Source organism: Corvus kubaryi, unplaced genomic scaffold (genome assembly GCF_017639235.1).
Source record: "Corvus kubaryi isolate FWS band 111438036 unplaced genomic scaffold, C.kubaryi_AGA036_p1.0 37396, whole genome shotgun sequence".
Classification (NCBI taxonomy): Eukaryota; Metazoa; Chordata; class Aves; order Passeriformes; family Corvidae; genus Corvus; species Corvus kubaryi.
In genome coordinates, this window is record NW_024581135.1 from 3,083,622 (window position 1) to 3,106,826 (window position 23,205).

General features: G+C 40.8%; 1 long non-coding RNA gene across 1 annotated transcript in view; it reads right to left on the reverse strand.

Annotated features, from left to right (window-relative positions):
* Positions 1-1,613: 1,613 nt before the first annotated feature.
* Positions 1,614-23,205, reverse strand: part of LOC121670815 — a 70,723-nt gene continuing 49,131 nt past the window's right edge. The window contains exon 3 of the long non-coding RNA XR_006018286.1: positions 1,614-1,738. This is a non-coding gene — a long non-coding RNA (uncharacterized LOC121670815). The remainder of the gene's footprint in view (positions 1,739-23,205) is intronic.

Genomic DNA, 23,205 nt, shown 5'->3' on the forward strand with positions numbered 1-23,205 from the left:
TAAAAGGGTTGTAGGACACAAACATTAAGAGTTTAAACTAAAAGGATTTCCTGGTTGGTTTGCAAATTGTTTTCCTGGACAAAGGACCTGGGAATGCAAACTGACAAGGGACCTGCAGAGGCTACAGTGGATGCTCGGGACAGGGGCAGGACCCAGTCCCTCACCAGCACCAGCCAAGAGCACTATTTACTTTCCAGCGGTTTTCAAGAACGTGTTTTGCAGTTGTGTTTGAGGTCAGAGGGACCACAGAGTGAGCCACTTGCAAATCAAGTCCGAATATTTCATTTCAGGATTCTTTTTGCTTGCTTAATCGTTTGTTTTATGTTTATATCTGCTTTTGTTTTTATAACACATGGCACCAACCAAGTTCAAGTAGATGGCTTAAATCAAATGAAAAAGCCCCTTTTCCTTAAAAAAAGAAACCAAACCAAAACAAAGCAAAACCAACATGGATATATTATGAAGTTTAAAAGGGTAAAAAAAAAGCTCTAGGAAACCAATATACTTTTTCAATTACTAATAATCAATTTCTTCAAGTTGTTTTCTAACTGCTTTTCACATCAACAACTCCAAAGAGTAAAATCTTACAAAATTCTTACATCAGCAGGAATATTGCCCCCGTACTATACCACATGAGAACAAGGATACTTTTTGCTCTGTCAAAGCTGCATCTGATACTTTCTGGACTCAACCCTTTCCTTTTGTATCCTCCTACCATTTCCACTGGCTCTTTAATGAATTCCAATTGCCAAAATTTGCATGTGTGTAATTACAGTGCAGGAGGCATCACACGGGGATCTCCAGTCTCTCCGCACAAGCAAAACAAAATAAATCCAGAAAAGTTCACACTTCCAGACTGCAGCTACAGAGGAACTGCTGAGAATCTGGGACTTGTTTTGGCCTGATTTACAAAGATATTGTGCTAAAACTGATAAAATGCTGCCTGATGATGAACTTGGTTTGGAGCCGGCTGCCTGTCCGCAGGGGAGGAGAGCTGTGAGCCGTTTGAGCATCAACCTAGAAAAGCCATCGGAACAATCCCATAAACAATGGAGTGAGGCGGCCCTTGGATGCGATGACGCGCTGGGCAAGAGCCTTGAAGTCAATGGGAGGTTTGGCACCAGTTTTAATTAGGCCAGGATTTCAGCCAGTGAGCTTTGGGCTCTCAGCAGCCCATTGGGAAAGGGGCCAACCTCAGGAAGAAAGAAGCTGACCAGCAGGAAGAGGAAGCTCCCGGATTTCCCCACAGCAGCAGCTTCCTTTCTCCTGGCGCTCCAAAAGTGACGAACCTCATGTCTCGTCTCTGCGCGAGCGGCGGTGGGACCCAAACCACAACAAACAAACCCAGGCACCAATTCTTTTCTCCTCTGCATGATATCTGGAGGGAGATGTTCATAGAGGAGCCAGTGCAGAAGAGGGGCTTTGCCAAGATTGTCTGTAAACGCTCAAACCAGAAAGCAGAAAAGCGCAGAGTCAAGCAACCTATTTGAGCAATGAGAATTGCTATGGGAATATCCAGAAGCTATTTGCCCACAATAAAAAAAACCACCCTAACAGAGTCACAGCCACAGAACATCAGACATTGGAGGGGTAGTTGTTCTTCCCACCTTTAACTCCTTGTTTTTTCTCCTGGGGTTATTGCTGAGTGCTGCATTTTGAATTTCAGTAGCTCCTGAGATAATACTGAAGTAAATGCACTTGCCTCCTTAATGCAGCTTCTGAACATGGGGGAAAGTTCCTAAAAAGTGGAAGAAAACAAAACTTGCTGAAAACACAGGGCAAGAATGCTGCCTACATTATCAGAAGCAAAAAGTAAAAGAACCTCTAAGTAGGTTTACCAAGAATCGTTAAGTAGGTTTACAAGAACAAATTGATCAATAAGTTAAAAAGAGAGAGCAAACTGGGGAGATTCCTTTGGTGTTGGGATTAATTCAGTGCCTCCTACAGTCAAAAACTTCTTTGCTCTAATCCCTGTGTGCATCCAGGGTATACACTGGAGGCTGCAGCCCTCCCTCCATTGCCTGTGGCATGAAACCTTTATCCATATTTTGGCAAACACCTTTACCCTCAAGATGAGGTTGCTTAAATGAATAAGAAAAGATTGTTCATGTTGAATTTTCATTTGATATTTAAGGATATGTCACTACCACCACCCAAGATTTTTTTAGGGCACAGGCAAAGCACTGTCTTAAGTTTTAGTCCTCACTAAAAGCACTCCATCAGACCAGGGGAAGTCTGAAGAAGCTGAGAGACCAGAATGAAATTAGAAAAATAATGTATTATAAGCAAAGTAAATTTCCATGTACACACAGGTAACTCCACACATGGGGCATACAGCACTTCACTACAGTAAGAATTATTCAAGAGTGAGCTAAAGCTATAGAGATTTGCTGCCTAAAGATGTCCAAAAGCCCTGGGAACAAGTCCCATAAAAGTTTACCAGTGGAAACTCTTGTTGAGCTTATGCCTAGAAATGAAACTAATGTCCATTTCCTTTAAGAAGGGTGATCTCACTTTTTGTTTGAAGACCTTTAACAGCTTTGTAGGCATTAAATTAATCTTTAAGGACATTTACTAATTTAATATCACAACCACCTTGCTAGACAAACTAAAAGCAGATCGTATATTTATGTGTTGTAAATATATACAAACTTACATCTATAGGTACTTGTACACTTATGCACCTAAACTGATTCCCAGCAAGCAGGTATCTGCTGCTGCTTTTCCCTTCAAATTACCTCCAAAAATATCCAGTGCCATTGAAGCTGGAAGTCATAAGTACTTGCAAGCAAAAGGCAAAACTCAAGTCTTTTGAGCTAATCACGAGACCTTAATCCTTTCTTGTACATATGGGATAAAAACACATCAAAGAGCACATGTCAAAGGAGATGACGTAAGTCATCTCCATTATTGGCATTTTATGGAACAGTGAAAGCAGCCCTAAGTAAACAAGAGGCTGGCAGAAACAAGTTAATTTAATAGAGGTGTCATTTTTGAAGATGAGCACTTGTACTCGAGACAGACATATTAGGGTACTTTTCCGAGCGTGAGAGGTTCACCAATAATTACGCAGTGTCCTCTGCAGATTCCACTGAATTTAAAAACTCTCAATTTTTTTGAAAAGTCACTTTCTTGCCAGCAGTTTTAATTTCTCTGGCTGCACCAAGCACACAGACAGGCAATAATTTTTTTGGTGGAAAAAACAGAGTCCTCCAGTGCTCTAGTTCATGTGAGTAAGACATCACAGACCTTCACAACCCCAAAACTTTAGCACATCACCCGCAAGAACCACCTTCAGCAGCATCTCTTACTTGAGGAGGAAAATTCTAAGTATTTTCAGCAAGGCAGATTCTTGCATAAAATTAACGCGTACATAAGGCAGATGTAGAGAATAAATATACACAAAAATCACTGGGATAAATCCATGTGCTTACAGGGAAAGTGTCTCAGGTACCTAACCACTGAAATCAGGGTATGAACCAAGTGCTGCCCTTCGGGGTTTGCAAGGATTTCCCTCAACTGCTTTGAACCTTATCTGCCCTGCCCTATTTCACCACAAACATTGACGCTGTAAGAGGAAGTTACTTCTCTTCTCCTCACTTTTTTTTTCTTTTAAAGACAGTCTGAAAATCAGATTTTTTCCTTTTTGCAGCAAACAGAAGCAGAGCAAATATTTTAATCACTCTTGGGTCGTTTGCGCTCATATAATTTCATACCCACATATCTTCAATATTTATAGCAGACATTGAAAAGATTTAACATATGTAGTGATTTTCACCAAGTAACTCCACACTCTCCCTGAATACAAAGATGTAATTTGTCACCATTTATACAACCCGTTAAAAATCCAGCTAGTAATCCATGTGAACAAGTTTCCCCTCTAAGATTTTAATTAAAACACAAATGCCTTGCACGCTTCAAATTGTGATATCCTGTACATGTGTTTTAACTACAGCCTGAGCAGAGGGAGGGGTCTAGAAATAAGATTTATTCTCATATCTGAAGAACATCTAAATAATTAGATTAACATCATAAAATACGTATTTTTAAGAAGACTCCAAAATTACAGCTCTACTAAGAAACATGCAAAATAGAAATAAAAACATTTAAAGAGTAATAACAGTTGTTGAGATCAAAAATAAAGACTAGCTCAGGACTAAAACTAAATGTGATTTACAGGGCAGAAACTTCATATATTTTAGAAGAAAGTTCATATTCTTCGGAGAATACCAGGAAGAGTTTTTTAAGAAAAGAATCCATAAAACAGGAAATTTGCCGTAAAATTGAAACGGTACCTGACAGGGGATCTAGTGGCTGTTTTACAGGGACTGTGTGTGCTTGCTGGTTCAGCGAATAAAAAAATAAAAAATAAAAAAAAAAGTCATGATTATGACACATAAGGGATAGAAAGGGCCTCAAAATCTGAGTTACTGAGTAAAAATATAAGTAATACATCCCCATCAGTTTCAGAGCCTTTCATGTTAATGAGAGGTTAAAGCAGTCGCTTTTGGATACTTTAAATTTTGTGTGCATATATTTACACTACAAACTGGTTACAGAAATTGTCTACCAAAGGTCACATTTTGCCTTCCGTTGCCCACAAATAACTCCAATGGAATTCAAGAGGAGTTGTGTGCACACATCTGAGGGATAGCTGGCCCCAAAATATATTCCTTAAGTTGCTGAAAATCTCCCTAGAACAAAACAAAAGTGATAATAGGAACAGAATATAATAAAATAACTGTGGTCCCTGGAGACCCCAAGACCACATCCTTTGTTTCTCTGCAACATTCCTTGGTAACTTTTCAGCTCTGTCTCTTTTTATTGCCCAAACTCTGCAGTATTCCTGTCCTCCTCCTCCTCATCTTCTTTCTTTATCACCAGTCTACAATTTGTCAGTAACCTCTGTATCTTAAAAAGCAGACTCAAAGCTTTCTCCAGGCCCTCTTTGAGAAAGTGAAGATAGATGTGAAGAGGAGACGTGTTTGACAAACTGACGCTCAGCAACAATTCCTAGGAAATGTGGACGACTTCTTTTTCCTCACTGCTTCTATCTTCTGTTTTATCAAAAACCATGATACATAATTTCTGGAAACAGGGGCCAAGCAGGGTGAAAGGAACTATAAATATCCAAAAAATATATTTATGCCTTCACCCTGTCACTGATGTATGCTCAGCGTGGTTCGAACTACAGGACTTCTCAGGGATGCCTAACATTTTCCCTGGACAGCCAGGAGAGTGTTAGCTAAGACCTGCCAGGAATATTTGCTTATTTGAAGTTGGACTAAAAGTGCAATTCTTAGCACAAATAAATAATGCTACTCTGCCTTACGCAAGCTGTCTGCTGTGCCCTTGATTTTGCAAATTCTTTATTGTATTGAGTAATACTCTGTACATATTACTATTTCTACATACTAAAAATCAGACCAGAATCTCTGAATAAATTTTTACTAGATATAAATCATTTTACTCTTTCCTTTAAACACAGGTTGGGTGAAATTCATCTTAGGAAAAAAAAAGGAATGGTAAGAACTAGTTACGTACTGGAATCAGTTTGTGTAATCTGGCTGTATTTGTGGCTTCTATTTTTCTGCAAAAGAGGTCTCAAATGGTGTCAGTGTATTTCTTCTATTCTCTAATCCTAAGGGAAAGTTGACCTTATTTTCATTTTCCCACTGTCTCAGCCTTTGGTTTGCTGCAAAATTCCAGGAAGAACTTCCTGCAGGAGAACAATATCTGGCACCCGTTGAGCTGACTAAGTGAAGGAGCAGTATACTAAAGGGTAGGTCAGCTTCGAGTAAATAAGGTAAATCACTGTTATCCTGGATACAAGACCTCTGAGGCAGAGCTGCAACACCTTTCAGGAAGCTGGGAAGAGCATGCCAAAGGCTGCTGCTCTCCTAGAAACACTAAATGGACAGAGGGCCATTCTGTCATAAATCCAGTTGCACTTCAGTGCACATCTTTATTCTATTAAAAAGAAAGCATCAGAAATGTCTCCACGGAACTTCAGGCTTGAGAGAGAGGGTTTGCTTGGCTTAATTTGTTTTAGGTTTTTTTAGAGTTTTCGTTAATATTTTTAGTAAATGCATGTACTTTTTGGTGCTATATGGGTGTGATCAAAATAACGCGAGCAATAAGATTGCCAAGATCTGTTGGCAGGTCCCCTCACTGTTTAAGTACTAACATAGATGCACTTTCACAGAATCACAGAAAGACTTGGTTTGGAAGGCACTTTAAGCTCTTCTCATTCCAATCCCCTGCCAGGAAGACCTTCCACTAGACCAGGTTGCTCCGGGCTTGGTCAATAGCACAAGTCTAGGTCAAGGCAGCAAGAGAAAGTCTGTGGTCTCTGACCATCAGTGAATCCACACTCAGCATGGTTTTGCCTTGGTTTCTCATGAGCACTGACTTAGAAAAGAAAAATATGGTGGAGTTCAGTCTGGAAGATGAGTTTATTCTACCTGGAGTACAAACTAAACGTGGAGAAATTTTCCTGCAGCACTCTTGAAGCATGTTCCTTATTTACCTGTCCAGGTCTGGCGACAAAGAAAGTAAAGAACAAAACAAGAAATGTAGGAGAAAGTATAAGAGAAAATGAACAGCCTTCTCTAAATTCTGCCAGAGCAGTTCTGCAAACCCACAGCAGCAAAAGCACAGAGCACAGTGATGGGTGCCATTCCCACAGGACTGGGTCAGGACACCAAACCTGGCTGCACCAACCCTGTCCCTCAACCTCCCCTTTCCCAACTTTGATCCAAACCTCTAACCTAGATCTAAGAAACATTTCCTGATGAAACACATGTAACCAGTTCCTTTTCACCAAAGCCTTGTGCCAGGAGTGGCTCAACATATCCATAAAGGTATATCTTTATACATCTCCTTATCTCTGGAAATCCCTGAGCTGCAACCACAGGAAGGTGGGAAAGCACATCAGAAAGGTGGCACTCTGCCCACACTCACATAACCCTGCCAGGTAGCTCTACTGGCTCCATGGAAAAGTATGGACAGCACACCTTATCTCTCTTCAGGGTGGCCATTTCCTATTTGCATTTCTGTTCTGGCAACTAAACTGTGATCACAGGCACTGGATACACATGAACCTGCTGTATTCCCTGATCCCTTTGGCTCACTCCTTTATTAACACCGACCCTATCCAACCCAAAAGTGGGTTCTGTGCAGCAGAACATTCCTAGTAAACACCCACATCCCATTCAAAACCACTTTCAGAGTTGATACTATTCTTGAAGTCTGTGGTTAATCTGGACTCTAACTTCAATGCTTTTGCAGCAGCTGAAAATCCATTGCTTTAAAGTGTAAAACCAGAAAGGATTAAACGAAATTTAAAAAACAGAGCCTCTTCTTTGAGGCAAACAGGCATATGGTTTAAAATATTTCAGAATTCTAGCTGTACCTGTGAAACATAAGCCTAAGCAGATCACAAGCCTGGGTGCTAGTTAACCAGACTAGTGCAAAAGCCTCGGTGCACTTAAATTAGAAGACTTTCAGGGGAACACATTCCTTTGAGTTGACATTGGCAATCAGATTAAGACACATGGCATCCATGGGGCCATTATACCAAACTCTGTTTGGGAGGGTACAAGTGATCTGCAGAGAGCAGTTGCCCTTGAGATGAAGGCAGCAGCGAGGCAAAATAGACGGATGTATAACAACCACATGTTTCTTGAGGGAAAAGGAGGCTCTGGCAGAGCTCCAGCAAGGGTACAGCAGGCAGCTGTATCTTGCTCTGAAAATGCAGCAACCACCTTCTAGAAGAGGATGAAAAGGGGCTGCTTCCCTGCATAGAACTCCTTGCAATCCGCAGTTGTGTCTCCAGTGCAACTTTACACCAGTGTTTTATTATTCTCACTAGGGAGGAGCATGCTTCTGTAAATGCATTAGAAGTGTAAATATATTAATGCAATACTTACTCCCAATTAAATAATTTATGTACTCCCTTTATAACTGAAGCATGAAAGAATATGTGGCTTTCTACTAATATTTGAAATGGCAGTGGTTCAAGTAGTGCCACTTTGGGGAGTCGACAAGTTGCAGGTAAAACAGAAGTGTATGGTCAGAAGCAGCCATGTTATCCAGGATCCCTGTATTTTGCTGCACTATTACATGTACCTGTGGCTGTATCACACCAGTGAAAAATAAACATCTAAAACACATGCTAAACTTTTAGTGCTTTCCCCCTAAATAGGAAATAGGAAAAAGATATTCCATAGTGCAACATTAAAAATGTATTTTTTCCCCTCCAACTTTTGTGAGAACATGCAGGTCAGACCTCTACAACAGTTCTCCCCAGGCAGGGAAAACCATTTCCTGTCTCTTTTCCCATGAATTTTGTTGCAATTTGCAGGAGTTTGTGGGAAATTTGCCACAATTTGTGGGACGCTTCGGTCCTCTGTGGGAGTTTGCAGTCATGCACCGCTGCAGCCTGAAGATTTTGCTGAGAAGTAGATTTTATGTGGTGTGATTTAAACCCAGAACTTCACGTGAGGATAGAGAATGGCCTTGATTAATCCGGATCACTGGGAACAAAGTATTGCTGCACACTCACAAAGGTTGAAAATCAGCTGGACAATCAGGAGCCCCATTCATGAGCCATAGGTCAAGAAAAATTAGGGAAAAAGAAAAATGAATCTTCTTCACAAGAAAATCATGGGTTAGAACAGGGAAAAAGCCTGGAGGGAAAAAAAACCCAAAACTCAATAAAACAAAATACATTTTAAAAAATCACAGCTAATACCATATCTATATAATGGAGAAAGGAGTTAATACTTTGACTTCACTTTTTTTCTTGCCTTTCACAAAAAAGCCCAGCTGCTCTCCCATCTCCTAGGTAGCTGATAAGCAAATCTTGCAAATTTTTGGCTCCATGTGATTTCTAAACAGCACAGGAGGAAGAAGTGACCATTTCCACCAGAGCTGGCAGTCTAAGAAAATCTTAAAAAAATTAAAAACAATGAAAAAAAAGGGAAGGATGGGGTAGAGAGAAGTGATGATATGACAAGAGAGAAACCCAAGTAAGTAATATTGAGGACAGGGGGAGTATCAATTCTCCAGGCATTTTTGTGCACAGGCACTGATCAGTGCAAGTGCTTGGTGAGCAGAAGAAAGGAAGAGGACAGTGGCTGAACTGAGGAGTGACAGGGAATGACCCTCCAGGAACACTTTTCATTTACCTCTGAACTCCACTACTCCAACAGCTCTTTAGTTAATATTTGCTCAGGTCAAATGTACCAATACCAGCATGTAGAGACAGGACTTTTTAACTCAGCTTTTCAAAATCTTAAAGCATATTTGGCTTCCTGGAATGATGCTGGCACTTCATTTTCAGAAAGCAGAAACTTATCATCCCCCTGGTTCCTCTATTTCCAAGTATCATGAGAAAATTAGAAATGCCCAGTGTTTTCCAGTACATATCAAGGACTTTGCCAGTCATAAACCACTAGACTTCCCCACCTCCAGTACTGGACTACAGTAGTTTTGTGACAGACCTACATTCATTCATGATATAGAGACAATTTGAACCTAAGAAGCAGTCTGGTTATAAACAGATTCCAGTATCCTTTTGTTTCTTCACTTTGAGGCTGATTTCTGCTACAACAGTGAGTGGCAATAAAAAAAGAATAAAGAGACTGCTTCACCTTGTAGATTTTAAAGGAGAATGCTTTCCTTGGAATAGAGATAGACGTCTGTTTTCCAGGCACCATCTGATGGGAAAGCTGAGCCCCTCACCTCTGTTTGAGGGAGCTGATGTGATGAGCACCGTAGCTGTTTGCACAGGCAGTTCTAACCACTGTCAGTGGACCATGCTGGGATTAAATGATTTCTACAGATAGGTCAGAAATCCAGTTCACAGACCTTCACAGCATTTGCTCTACATAAATTATTCAGCTCAAATTTCTCATCATCCAAATAAGTTTGGAAACATGCAAACTTCTATGACTATTATTTGATGAGCATCTTGGCAATGATGACTCATTTTGGGGGGAATAGTTTGGAGAAAGGTCCCTCTATCTCTCGAGAAACCATACAAGGCCCACACTTCACATTCACTTTTTGAACTTTTTTTAATTATTATTTTATTTTACTACTGCTTTACAGAGTACTCCTACATTGCATGCTTTTTTCTCCCCATCTACAGCAAAAGGCACTGATCTGGTACTTAACAAGACAGACAGTTAATAATTCATGTGCTCACGTTAAACCAGGTAATGCCATAAAATGGTGGAACCTGCTTTTTAGTTAATTTTTAAATAGTCCTTCTGAATGCTGAGGGGACTGCAAGCACCTCAACAGTATGTAATATTAACACATAGAAAGCTACATTTATATAACATTTATGTGACAAATCAACAAAAGCACAAAAATTCAAGAGGCAAATGCTCCATCCATAGCTCATTCGTAGACTTTTTGCTACCACACACACATGCACAGAGGAGCCAGACAGAGCTGCGAAACCCATGAGGCACAGCAGAGTAAAGCAGGGCATGACTGGCTTATCCTCTGCTTCCTCTGCACTTACACACTTGGGTCAGGCACTTGTGAGACAGCGAGTTTTGTTTCACTATTTAAAAAGATGAAAAACCAAAGCCAAACACCAAAACAGGAAAAGCTTAGAACGTTCCTTTTGGAACACCAGAAACTTGGCTTTTGCTGCTGTGTGGGCAGGAGCTTCTGTCCCTCGGAAGCCCCACTACATCACTATCCCTGCACAGAGTGATGGAGCAGTTCCTTGCACAGCACGGGGGCTTCAAAATCTACAACTTCATAGAACCCTAAAATGCTTCCCAGTGGGTTTGGAAGGGACACCAAAGCCCATCCAGTCCCACCCCCTGCCATGGGCAGGGACATCTTCCGCTATCCCAGGTTGCTTCAAATCCCATCCAGCCCAGCCTTGGACACTTCCAGGGATCCAGGGGCAGCCCCAGCTTCTCTGGGCACCCTGTGCCTGGGCCTCACCATCCTTGCCATAAAGAAATGCAACGGACAATGAATATGCCTCCTACAAACCAGATCATAACACCCCTAGGAAGTTCATCCAATGCTCAGTGTTTCTTGACTTGGTTTTATCATTTTCATATATAAATACAATTTTTCAGGCACTGCGCCTTCCCAGGGAGAGTGTGTTTGGTTTAAATACCAAAAACATCACAAACCAAATAAAATAATGTGTCTTCATCTCATAATAATTCAGTTTATGAGCAAGCCCTACTAAGCTGGGTGGAAATGCTTTGTCAGAAATACAGCTGCTGTAGTAGACTTCCAAGGATGCCACATTTAACTGGATTACAGGTATTTCTGAGCAGACATCCTCTCCAGTCACCCAAGCAGAAGAACCAACATGCTGCCCATTACCATTGCTCCAATTTCCCTCCCACCACACATTAGGAAGCAGCACCTGGAAAAAGCCTTGCTCAGATGGACTTTGCAGGGAAATTTCAGTGGCTTGACTTCATATACACCGTGAGCACACACTTGCAAGGATGGAGCCATGCAGGAGAAAATACACCATCATGCAGAGACTGGGCCAAAATGGCTCCAGCAACCGAATTTCCTCACTTGCCCAATTCCCTTCGCTCAGGGAAGCCAAACCACCACACAGGATCTGCGACTGAGACCAACTCGAAACAGAGCTCGACTTGGAAAACAAAACCGATTGTCACAGACCTTTGGAGCCCTCTTAATAGCAACTGACAGCTTTCCCCCCAAGTGGAAGAATTGCCATTTTCAAATAATTACTTTCTGCTTTTCGAATTCAAAAAAGATGCATATTTTGAAGAGGAAAACCTGCTTTAAGATGCCTGCATGACTCTACCTATGAGGTGCCACCATAATAAACTGTCATTCAAAGGACAGCAAATTTACATAACCTGCTAATGCATGGTAATACATGTAATATAACTCAGCAAAAGGCCGAATGAGATGAAGTGATTTCCTTGGCTTGGGACCGCCCAGATGAGGGTGTTATTATCACACAAATTAGTATGGCTTGAATGTCTCCCTTTAAACATATTAGGATAACAATAAAGACAGTTCACCCTCATGTGACCTGCTTCTTCCATAACATTTAACACAGCCAAATTAAAAGTGCAAATCCGTTACCACTGCATATAAAAAATAATGTACCTCATATTATTTTAGGACTCTCTCTTTTTCTTAAGGAAAAAAAAAAGTAACAGCTAAGTAACATGTCCTTTCAACTGGAAAAGAGATCAAGTTCTTTGAACAGGTAAAAAATTAATTAGGAAAATGTAAGTTATGTCAACTTTAAATAAAACCCACCTAATTAAGGATTTGTGGTATCCATACATCATCGTTCACTTCATGCTGCAACAATTTGTCACTTTTGTGTTTATTAAGACTGTAATTTCTCATACACTTTGTAAATGGAATAGGAATATGGGGGAGGAGTTGAGTTCTCACTATTTTTTGACAATATCCATTAAAGATGATTTGTGTATTAAAATTCCTTTTATATCCTCCCTATGCAGGATCGAGTTTAAAGTACAAATTATTCACAGCATTATATGCCTGGAGAGTAATTATTCTGCTCCACTGCCCATCATCACTGTACTCACAAGATGGGGAGAAGTGGGTCAGCATCAACAAAAAGAAAGCCCAAACTTTGTGGCCAGTAATTTTGAGGTTAACAAAAATCTTTGTAGCAATTCCTAGAGACCAACCAAAGGACACCGTGCAGAGCCAGGTTCTTAACCTCGGTGAACTCATACTGCTCCAAACAAAACTTGAGTTAGATTGAATCAAGCAGTTGTGAACATGGCCCATGACAGGTAACATGGGACAAAACTGAGTATATTGGGTGTGATGGGTTTAACTTGTGAGAGTGGCTTTTATCTCTGAGCTACTGTTTGCCAGAGAGGAGGAGGAAAGGACACTGTGCTGCTCTGTCACACTACATGGGAATAAAATCTTGGCATTTGGTGCCATTCAAGAAGTCCTAGCACCTTCTGCCAGAAGGAGACATACATCCTGTTATGGCAAACCCAGTAATCAGTGGAAAAGTACGAGAGGGTCACTATGACCTAAATTTTCTTGATATCAGTGTGAATAAAGTTCTTAAATTTGCTGGTTTGAAATGCTGAAATATTGACAGAGCATAAATTACACAGCCTTCTCTTAAACTGCTTGCTTTACCTACTAGTACCGTATGACAGAACCGATAATAAAATATGTTTTTATCAGAAATGTTACATGAGAAATGCTGTAGAAATCAGCGTTGAATGCACTGCTTTACCCAACTATGGCTTCCCTGCTCCCCTTCACAAAGGCCTCACACATGCACCCCCCTCCTCAACTTTCTTACCCCTTAAAAGCAGACAGAAGCTCTAGCACTGAAGCAGATGGACTCTGAGTCTGGGCTCAGCTTTTAACCCCCAAATTGAGCAAAGAGCAGAAGTGAAGTGTACCCCACTCAAAACGCTGGCTTGGCTCCAAAACCCATAGTTTGTCAACCCCAAATCAGCCCTTTTGGGAACAAAAATCACAGAGGATATTTTAATATGAAGCAAGTTGCTTTGCTGTCCATGTACAGCTTTGTGTTCCTGACTTCACACATCTGGCAAGAGATTTTCCAAGTACAAAGGGCAGTCAAGCCCTCAACACCATTGATCTGCAGCAGAAATAGGCCACCTAGCTAAACCTCCTGCATTTAAATATCCCTCGCCTAAACCTGAAAACGATGACTACTGTTCCCCCTCTCTCATCATAAGCTTCTTATCCCAAAGGAGAAACATCAAAAGAGAAAGACCTTAAAACATTAAACAAACACAAACTGTTCGACTTGCATTTTGTAATAAGAAAAAAAAAAAAAAAAGGAAAATTTAAGACAAAGCCAAGTATTTCACCAACCCAGGAAAATAGGATGGTGTTAAGCTCTAGGTCAGGATGTTAATGGTGTTAGAACAAGTCCTAGGGCTAAGGTTAATGATGGTATCTTCCATCATAATCCTAAATGTAAAATACTTGCTATTATTAGAATCTTTTATTCCTAATCCTGTTAAATTTCTACTCTCACAGTGACTTGGAGAGTCAGAGAAGTAGAGCACAGGTCAAATGACTCCTCTGCGCTGGAAATTTTTAATTCAAATGAAGGTTGTTCTTTTTTGTGAGTGTGTAAGTTAATTTTCATTTACTCAACTCTTCTTCCTTCCCCTTTAATCAAAACTAAAATATTTGCCAAGAATGAGAAGCCAATGGAAAAAGAAAAAAAAAGCCTTGAGACTTTACCTCTGACTGTAGCCTTAGGTGAAAATCAGGGAATATTTGAGAAGCAGGAAAAGGAGGACAGTGCCCACTCAGTGAGCATTCACCATGCTGCAGTGACAGTGATCACTGGCTGTGTTAGTCCCTGACTCAGACCCAGCAACCTCAAGTTTCCAGAAGCATCTATTTCATCTTCAGCAAACAAGGCTCCTTCATATCTCTCACAACAAAAACATCTTGAGGAATGCTGCCAACAACCATCCCAGAGGAAAGGGGGCTGTCATGAAGCACTTGCCTATCTTCATCCCAGCACCAAAGACTCAGCTCTGGTGTAAATATGGCTATAAGCAATACAAAACTTTACACAAAGGACAAAACAATCCTTCCAAACAATCAAATCATACACTTATGGCTTCAAACATTATTGTAAGTATTACCTAGATGATATTTTTACTTGGAAAGAATAAGCTTATGTAATTACCTAAGATTGTAGGTGATAGTATAGTCCACACTCCTTGATCTCAACTGAATTGCTGCCCAAAGGAGCTGTGGTAGTCCCATCCCTGGAAATGTCCAAGGCCGGGTTGGATGGGGTTTGGAGCAACCAAGTCTAGTGGGAGGTGTCTCTGCCTATGACAGGGTGAGTGGAACAAGCAGATCTTTAAAGTTCCTTCCAACCCAAACCATTCTATGATTTTATGATTCTATGAATTCAGCAGTAATTCTTCAGAAAAGGTCCTTTTTCTGTATTTCAGATGGCAGACTATTTTATCCTCTTCTCCTAAGCCTCCTAAGACATTCAAGAAGAAATCACCAAGACACACACCAGAATCATCCCACTAAAATCAGCAGCAGGTGGGTATTTACACCCCCAAACTGCGTAACTGCGTGGTTGAAAACTCATTTGCACTTGCTATTACCTAGTTTATGCACACATGGACAGAATCTGTGCTCTCTGGGTTGTGGGCAAAAGTTCTGTGTGGATCTCCAATGCCAGGTTTGCATCACTTCCACAGCAGCTCTGTTGGGAAGGTGAACCCACAAGCATCCCTGTGTGAACCTTTGATCTCTTATAAAAAGCCACAGAGGCAAATTGCAGCCCAACTGCAATCACTCCTTCTACCATTACAGAGTCTACAATATTCTGTTAAAGAGGTGCTGCTTGCAACATAATGTATTTTAAAATTATCAAAGATGTTTGACTTTAAGAAAACCGGTTTGGAAAAATATGAAACTGCTTCAGTGATTTTAAAAGTAATATGCTATACATTGGTATAGTCCAGAACTGAGATCAGTTCCAAATTAAAGCACCTATAAAACATCTGTAGTGCTCTGATAGTTTTAAATCACTTTACACTGCTGAAGTCCAGATTCCCTATCACTTTCAAGCTGAAACACTTATGATAAATTTGAAGAGCTCTAATAATTTTAAATCATTGTGTATTGCACATGCTCAGAACCTTGATCACTTCCAAATTCAAGGGCATATAAAAATTTGAAGAGCTTCAATTATTTTAAATCACCATGTGCAGTGTATAGAGTGATTTAAAATTGTTGTAGTGCTTCACATTTTTTTAAGCACTTCAGTTTGGAAGCGAGTCAAGAAGCATTCCAGCCTTGCAACTCAAGACACACTGGACTGGTTTTAAAATGCAGCACTCCTCAGAACTGGAAATCTAATGGAAAAAACCCTTCTGCATTTTTGGGTGGGTTTGTGGGGTTTTTGGTTTGTTTTGTTTTTTTTTTTTAGGGAGGTGGCACAGGCCGGGCAATTAAAATAATTAGTATGCCCTTTAAGAAGAATGGAGAGGAATATCATGGGGTTTTGCATCAGAAAAAGAGGAAAGACATTAAAAAGAAAGTTTGAAAAATTGCTTGAAAGATTGGATTAGGATTTTTCTTGCATTTTAGCAGGACTGTACAGAGCTAAACACTGAAAACTCCCGTTTCTCCATCCTCACATCTGACAAAAATATCCTTTTAACCAATACATTTTTCACCCCTAGTCCAAGATCCTCTGCCCTGAACTGCTGCTCTAAGGATTACCACTCTCCAGATTTTGGGACTTCCCTGGAATTTAGTTCATCTTGCCCTATTTAACTTTCACCTTCAACCAAGAACTAGTTGATGCTTCATTATAACAGTCCTTGGGAATATCTAAGATGCCTACCAGCAGGTAGGAATTCTAAACTGGTAAGAACTATGAGTTTACTAGCTGGTCTAAGCTGGCAGGAAGTCCCTACTAGTGTGTAGAAATCTATAAATGATTTGAAGCAAATAATATAAATGAACTGCCAGTATGGACCAGCACTTCCAAACCCCCAAGCCAGCAAAGCATCCATGATAACAGTGACAGACCCAGGCCATGATGCTGAGACACCCCCAGCCCTCCCATCCTGAGCTCTTCCCAGCTATTTTTAATCATCCCACTTCTTTCTGAAAGAGAAAAAAAAAAAGTGACTTTGTGGAAGGGCAGAAAGAGGTTATTTGTTTAACTTTGTGGTCGTCTCTGTTGCCTGTAGGTCTGCGTGTGGAGCCGGCCAGGCAGTGCCCGGGAATCGGGGCGTTCTTCATAATTCTGCTTCAGTGGAAACATACTGTCCTGCAGTTAGCAGGAGAAAGGGAAAAAGAGCCTGAAGGCCCTGGAATAATTAAGCGAATGCAGTGACAGCTGTGGCAGGTCCTGGGCAGGACTGGCTCCACTGAGCTGAATTAATGGCATCAACAGCCCAGCATCTCCATTAACATTTGATCATTAATTATTACCCTCTGACAGTGAGATCTGAAACCTTCTTATGAGTGGCCTGTTATTAATCTACCTTACCTGCCCTGAAAATCAGGCAGCTCTCCCACCTAAACAGAGCAGCTCTGCTTTGTTTTTACCTCCTTTAAAAAGAAAACAGCAGTTGCTTTCAGGGTTAGGTTAGAGAATAATACCCACAGAGCTACTTTTAAATTAAATAGGTGCATTCTTAAAGCATCAGCAACATTCCTGGCGTGTTCTTGTGTTGACTTAAACATAATGGTTACCTCATATACGTTCCTGGCTGCCGGCACTTCACATCCTCAGAGGGAAGAGCCACGAGTGCTGCCTGTCATAACCAAATGAAGGGCTCAAAATGAGGGGTTTGAGTTGTTCTTGTGCTTGTTGGGTTGTGAGGGGTTTTTTTTAAAGCTCTGCACAGCTGAGAACATCAGCTTCCCAAGCAGTACAGCAGCTGATTTATCAAACCAAACTCACAGACCTGCTGTCATCAGAAGACCCATTGCGGAAGCTAAGCAAAACCTGCATCTTTGGAGAAAAAAGGCAAATAAGTGTAAAAAAACCCAAAACCCTAGGTTTTTTTTTAAAGTGGAAAACAATAGTGAAGGCCTAATTATAACACTAAATTTGCATTTAGCAACCTTTGTACAGCCATTTGTGTCTCTGTCTTGCTAAAGGGGAGTCATAGAACTTAAGGGGGTTTTTTTTTTTTTTTTTTTTTTTTTTTAAACCACCATAACTTGCTAGTCCTATGAATACCAGTCAGGAAAAATAGAAGTGGGGGAAAAAAGTAAATCTAATTCTGTCCTCGCTGCTGTAAATCAGAAGTGAACCTTTCCCAGCCAGAGAGCACCAGGTTTGCTGCAGCATCACATGGGGTCCATGGAACTTCCCCCTCCACCATCCACCCTCCTCACCCCCTCCTCTCCTTGCAGAAGGAGTTGTGAGTGCTGAATAGAGACCAAATCAGATTAGTTGCCTGTTTGACCTTTTCTCAAAGCACAGGGCTGAGGAAGGTGCCCAGGCCAGGTCCCTTGCAGCACAATGGCTTTTCTGATAAGAGAGGCAAATGGACATGAGCAACGAGGACCTCATGAGCTACGGGGGGAGGAGGATGGAGAGAAAGAGGAAGAGTGTACAGGTGGCCTGAAGCCACGCAGCCTGCTGCCCTCGTGTGCCTGAGCTGCCTGGCGCTGACAAGAAGACAAAGGGGCCATGCTGGAGGTTGGAAAAGGATTGGGTTATCCCCCAGCACACAGAATCACAGTCCCCAGGGCATCACCAGGGACCCACCACACCCCACTGCAGGGCAAGGGAAAAAGTCATCCTGTGAGCATGGTCTCTGTGTGAGCAATTTCTCTGGCCAGACAGATTTGGGATAAAAATTATAATTATTAAGAATATTCTTGGCATTTCTCACCATACCCCAGGTAAAAGAAAAAAAAAAATTTAAAAAGATTAAAAAAAAGTTTTCTACATGTTAAGACACTATCTCCTCTTCAGAGGCAGAGCTTCTCAGGCTGTTTCAGAGCTAACATAATGGGATATGTATTTTCAAAGGGGGCTGTGTTTCAGACCAGATGGTTTCTGTCTTCTCATAGAGAAACAGAGACTACACAGTCGCAGCAGTGTTCAGCACTGAGGCAGTGGCACCCACGTTTTGGGGACAGACAAAAGGATGATTCGTGAGAATCTCTGTGTAACTTAGGAAAAAATTGTTTCAATCCCTTACTGCCACAGTTTGCTGTGAAACTGGGTATCATATATCATCTCCAGTGATCACGCAAGCCTTATTCTGGTTTCACAAACACACCTATTAAAAGAACAGTGTGACAGTGTGCCCAGATTAGCCAAATAATGGGCAGTAACTCTCCCACAGCCCTGAATTTTCAGGAATTGCCAGTATTTCACTATTAAGCTGTATCTTTCAACAAAGGGTTTGTTTCAACAAAGGGTTTGAAGCATTCTTCAAGAAAACAAACAAAGTTGCTCCTTTTTATAGCCTGGGGAAAAAAGTGTACCTGAAAAAATAAGAGCTAGGCTTTTCTTTATTGTGGATAGCTGATATTTGCAATTTAATTTTCCAAAATGATTAATTCCTCTCTGCCCTTGGCTTTTGCTGGGAAAGTGACATGCACTGTTTCAAACTGTTGTGACTGTACCTCACTGGGGTAAGCTATAATAATAAATATTTTACCTGAGTGTCCCTCACTTAAGCAGGAGTGCTCTGCAAGTCTGGGAGGTGCAAGTGGATGAGTTGGTTCCAAAGCAGGAAACAGAGACAATGAGGCAAAAGTCTCAGTTACGGCATGCATGAAAAGTCAATGTTTTTGCATTGACCTTTCACTTCCAAAGGTGAGGCTGGAATGGATTTCTGTAACCCTACAGGGAGTTTCACCGCTTTCAGACCTTGCAGGTATTTGGGAGGTTATTAAAGAAAACACCCACACCACAAGATGAGAGCTTGCATGGAAAACTTGGGATAATTAAAATGCCTAGCCAGTTTTGCCCTCTGCCTTTCTGGTGAAGTGTTTTAATGAAGGGAGGACTATTTCACTAATAAAAATCTCCATGCAAAGTTATTCTACATATTTACATAAGGCTAAAAATTTTAATAGTTTTTCCATTGCCAGTAAAACCCTCTCTTTTCCTTGATGTCTTGGTATAGTAAAAATTACAGATTAAGCATTTTCTAATTTGATTTAGTGAACAGATGCATTCTTTGCAGAACAGGTCAAATATCCCGTTCCAAAACTCCCTAACATCATGAAAGCATCACACAGAGCATCTTAGACTGAAATACATTAACGAATGCAAACAAATTTGGAATCAGAAATATGCTTAACTAGCCTGAAATAACCTGATTAGCTGGAGATCCAGTGCTCATTTTCCACAGACACTGACAACATTCATTTTTATTACTCTCTTCCAGAATAAATTTGTGTCCTAGAGTTACCCGTGCTGATGGGAATATAGTGTGTAAGGAAGACACCTTGATTAAAGCACTGCACATCAAGCTGCAACAAAACAAAGAATGTTTGACATCCCCCACCACACCCTGTGGATAAACAAAACAAGCTGAAATAAAACACAAACAACCCCTACACCACCTAGAATGTGGGAACAAGACAAATGGGTGAACATGGCTCTAAAGGGCATGACCAATCAGATCAACTCTATAAAGATCTTCTCCAGGAAATCTGTTTCTGCAACTTTAATCAGCCCAGAGTTCAGATGATGTGCAAAGCTCCAGGCACACGTGGCCAAATTTTCACAAGTATTCCATAGATTAGCTATCACCCCAGCAAATCCTTCCTTTTCAGCTGTTCTTGATCCATAATGCTGAAGTATAATTAATGCCACATATGAACTTGATATGCTCAATTGTTATGAATACCAGAGATTTACCAAAGCAATCAGAATATTATTTGCATTGGGTTTTTTTCTACTGGCTTTACAAAGAGCTGTGCTGTGTTGCTTTGGATTGGTATTAAAACAAAAGGATCAGGTTATCCTCTAATTGCACTGAAGTTAGAGATCTGAGATTCATGCAGAGAAAAAACCCTGATGAATAGCTTGAACCCAGTTCAAATATTTGGTGCATTTAGAGTGAAATGGGTATTTCCTCAAAGTAAGCAAGTTGAATAATTAGTAAGTCCCTAACCAAGCCAAGAACTTCCCATTTCTTTCTCCAAAACACCATACTTCCCAAATAGTTTGAAGAGCAACAATATGCAATGTGCAATTTGAAAACCTTAACTAAGCAAAGTAGAGAAAAAAAAAATAAAAAAAATAGATATCTTCACATAACTTCTCCAGTATGGAGAACCTTCAAACACACTCCTGTTCCTAAAGAGAATCTGATTGTATTTAAAAAAAATAAAATTGTTAATCGTGTTAAAGATTTGGCAAAAACCCAGAGAGTTGGAAAGTAGGTCTCCAGTTTCCATGTGCTATTGGATAAATATAGCTGAGTTTTACATATTCCAAATATAACAGAAAACATCTCACTCCCTCTGGATCACCGGTGGAAGCAAGTAGGCTGCACCTGAGGGTCAGGTCCCTGCTCTGACATTTCTCAGAACAACAAGGATGAAATTCCAGGCTCAGCAAAATTTGGATCAGTTATGAGAGGATGTCAGATCCTAGACTTGTGTCTTTTTCTTATGCCTGCTGTTTAAGTCACAATTTTTTGGAGCTATAGCTGCAAAATCATCATGATGTTCATTAACAAGCGTGTGTTTTATTTAAGAGGCCCAGATAATGGTTCTTTAGGACAGCCTCACATCTCGTGCTGTGGGAACATGCCAGCCAGCCAGCCACAAGTCAAGCCTTAAGCCAAGCCTTAGTCATAAAAGAAAATCTTGGTCCTTAATAATAAATCATCAAGAACATGTTTTTCATATAACATGTATTGTGCCAGCCAATAGCCCTCTTGTCACTTTGATGCCAACCAAATGAAATACAGATTAAACAAATTAAATTTCCTCTGCCATTGAAAGCAAACCAGGACAATGCATTATAAGCACTGTGTGGTGTCATGGGAGGAGAGTAGGGCATAGGGTAACAGACAGACTTGGATTTGCATTAACCCATCACAGGGCACTCTGTCAGCTTATTCACATTTCTTCTTTGCTCCACGTGGTGCCAAAGCACTGTAGGACCACCACAGGAATAGATCTGTGAGGACACACAGCAGATGAAACTTTGCTTTCAGCCTCATCTGGAGAGACAACATTTTCTTGAGAACTGCAGGGTGTTATCTACTTCCCCTGTAAATGCTTAATCACTTATGATTGTGCATTAGGACAATAAAAACGATACCAGAAGCTTCTATGGCTTGGAAAACTTCATCACTCCTGCAGAAACCAAGGCCATGCACTTTGGCTTTAGCTGGTAGAGCTTCTCTGGTAAGAAAACTCATGGGCCAAGTATTTCCCAATCTCTAGGCTGCTGCACACTGTCCAGATTCATCCACTGACTTGACTTGGGTTTGACCCATAGCCAGAGATTCACAGCCCACAATCAGTGGAGCCTCCTGAATCAATAAGAATGGCTGTAGAACATCAGAAACCACATTCTCAGCAGCTGCATCCCCAAAATCTGTTGCTGTTTCCAGCCCTTAACCACCTATGCTCACTACAGCCCATGTGTTAAGCCTCTGAGTGTTGTCACATTACTTAATTTTTCTTGACAAAGAGCCTTTCAGAAATGGGGCAAATCCATCTGTGCAGTGTTAGTGCAAGTGCAATTACAGCAAGAACCACCTCTGTCCTCTTTCCTCTTAACAATCAGATCCATAGGACTATAGAGGCTGTCAAGATCCACTTTGTAACAATCTAATTTTCCACAGCTTCCCTTAGTCAGATGCTGTTAAGTTGGCAAACAGCAGGTAGTAACTCCAGAAAAACACATCTCGAGGGTGCCTGAAAACTGTATTTCTCTCAGATTACATACCAGACAGTAAAACTGCATCCTGCATCTCAAACCACCCAAAGTGACCAGTTATCAGATCAATGGGCAGCGCTCTTGCACAATTACACTTGCAACTCACGTGTCACTGCACGGAAATTCCTTTCTACTTCTTCAAGCTTTCCCTTCATTTATTATTTAATAAATTGCCCATAGGAGCTTTAATTGTAAACATTTGTTAAAGATATCAAACCTAGAAATGTGCTAGAATGTTTCCCACCTCAAGCTTTAATGGGTTTACAATACCTTCAGCCCATATGCTTCAAAAACGTTATCCTCAATTATGTAACAGGAGGTACTCTGCTGATATCTGTTAACAGCTAGAACAGCTGTGGTTTTCTGCTTTTTTGCACTGCTCAGGAGAAGCAGCAAGTTCAGCTTCCTTTTTTTTTTTAAATTTGGTTGCAAAACCTCCGAGCCGAACAGGTGTGTGCAATCACAAACCACAGCGATGAGCCCAAACTGCTGCTCTTCTAAAAATTCCACCAGTTAGTGACACACACTGGTCAAGGTTGCACAACCTTGTTTTCCACAGGCTGTTTCTGATGATTCATTGCCCTCACGGAGGTGAGTTTCAATTATCGTTAATACTTTTTTTTTCTTGTACTGTACTAAGAACTTCCTCATTTTCATCTCTTCTCTTCCTCCCCCCAGCTCTCCTAATTTAAGTGAGTTTCCTTGTTAATCAAGAAACTTACCTTGAACATTAAAGAAAAAAATCTCCCTATGTG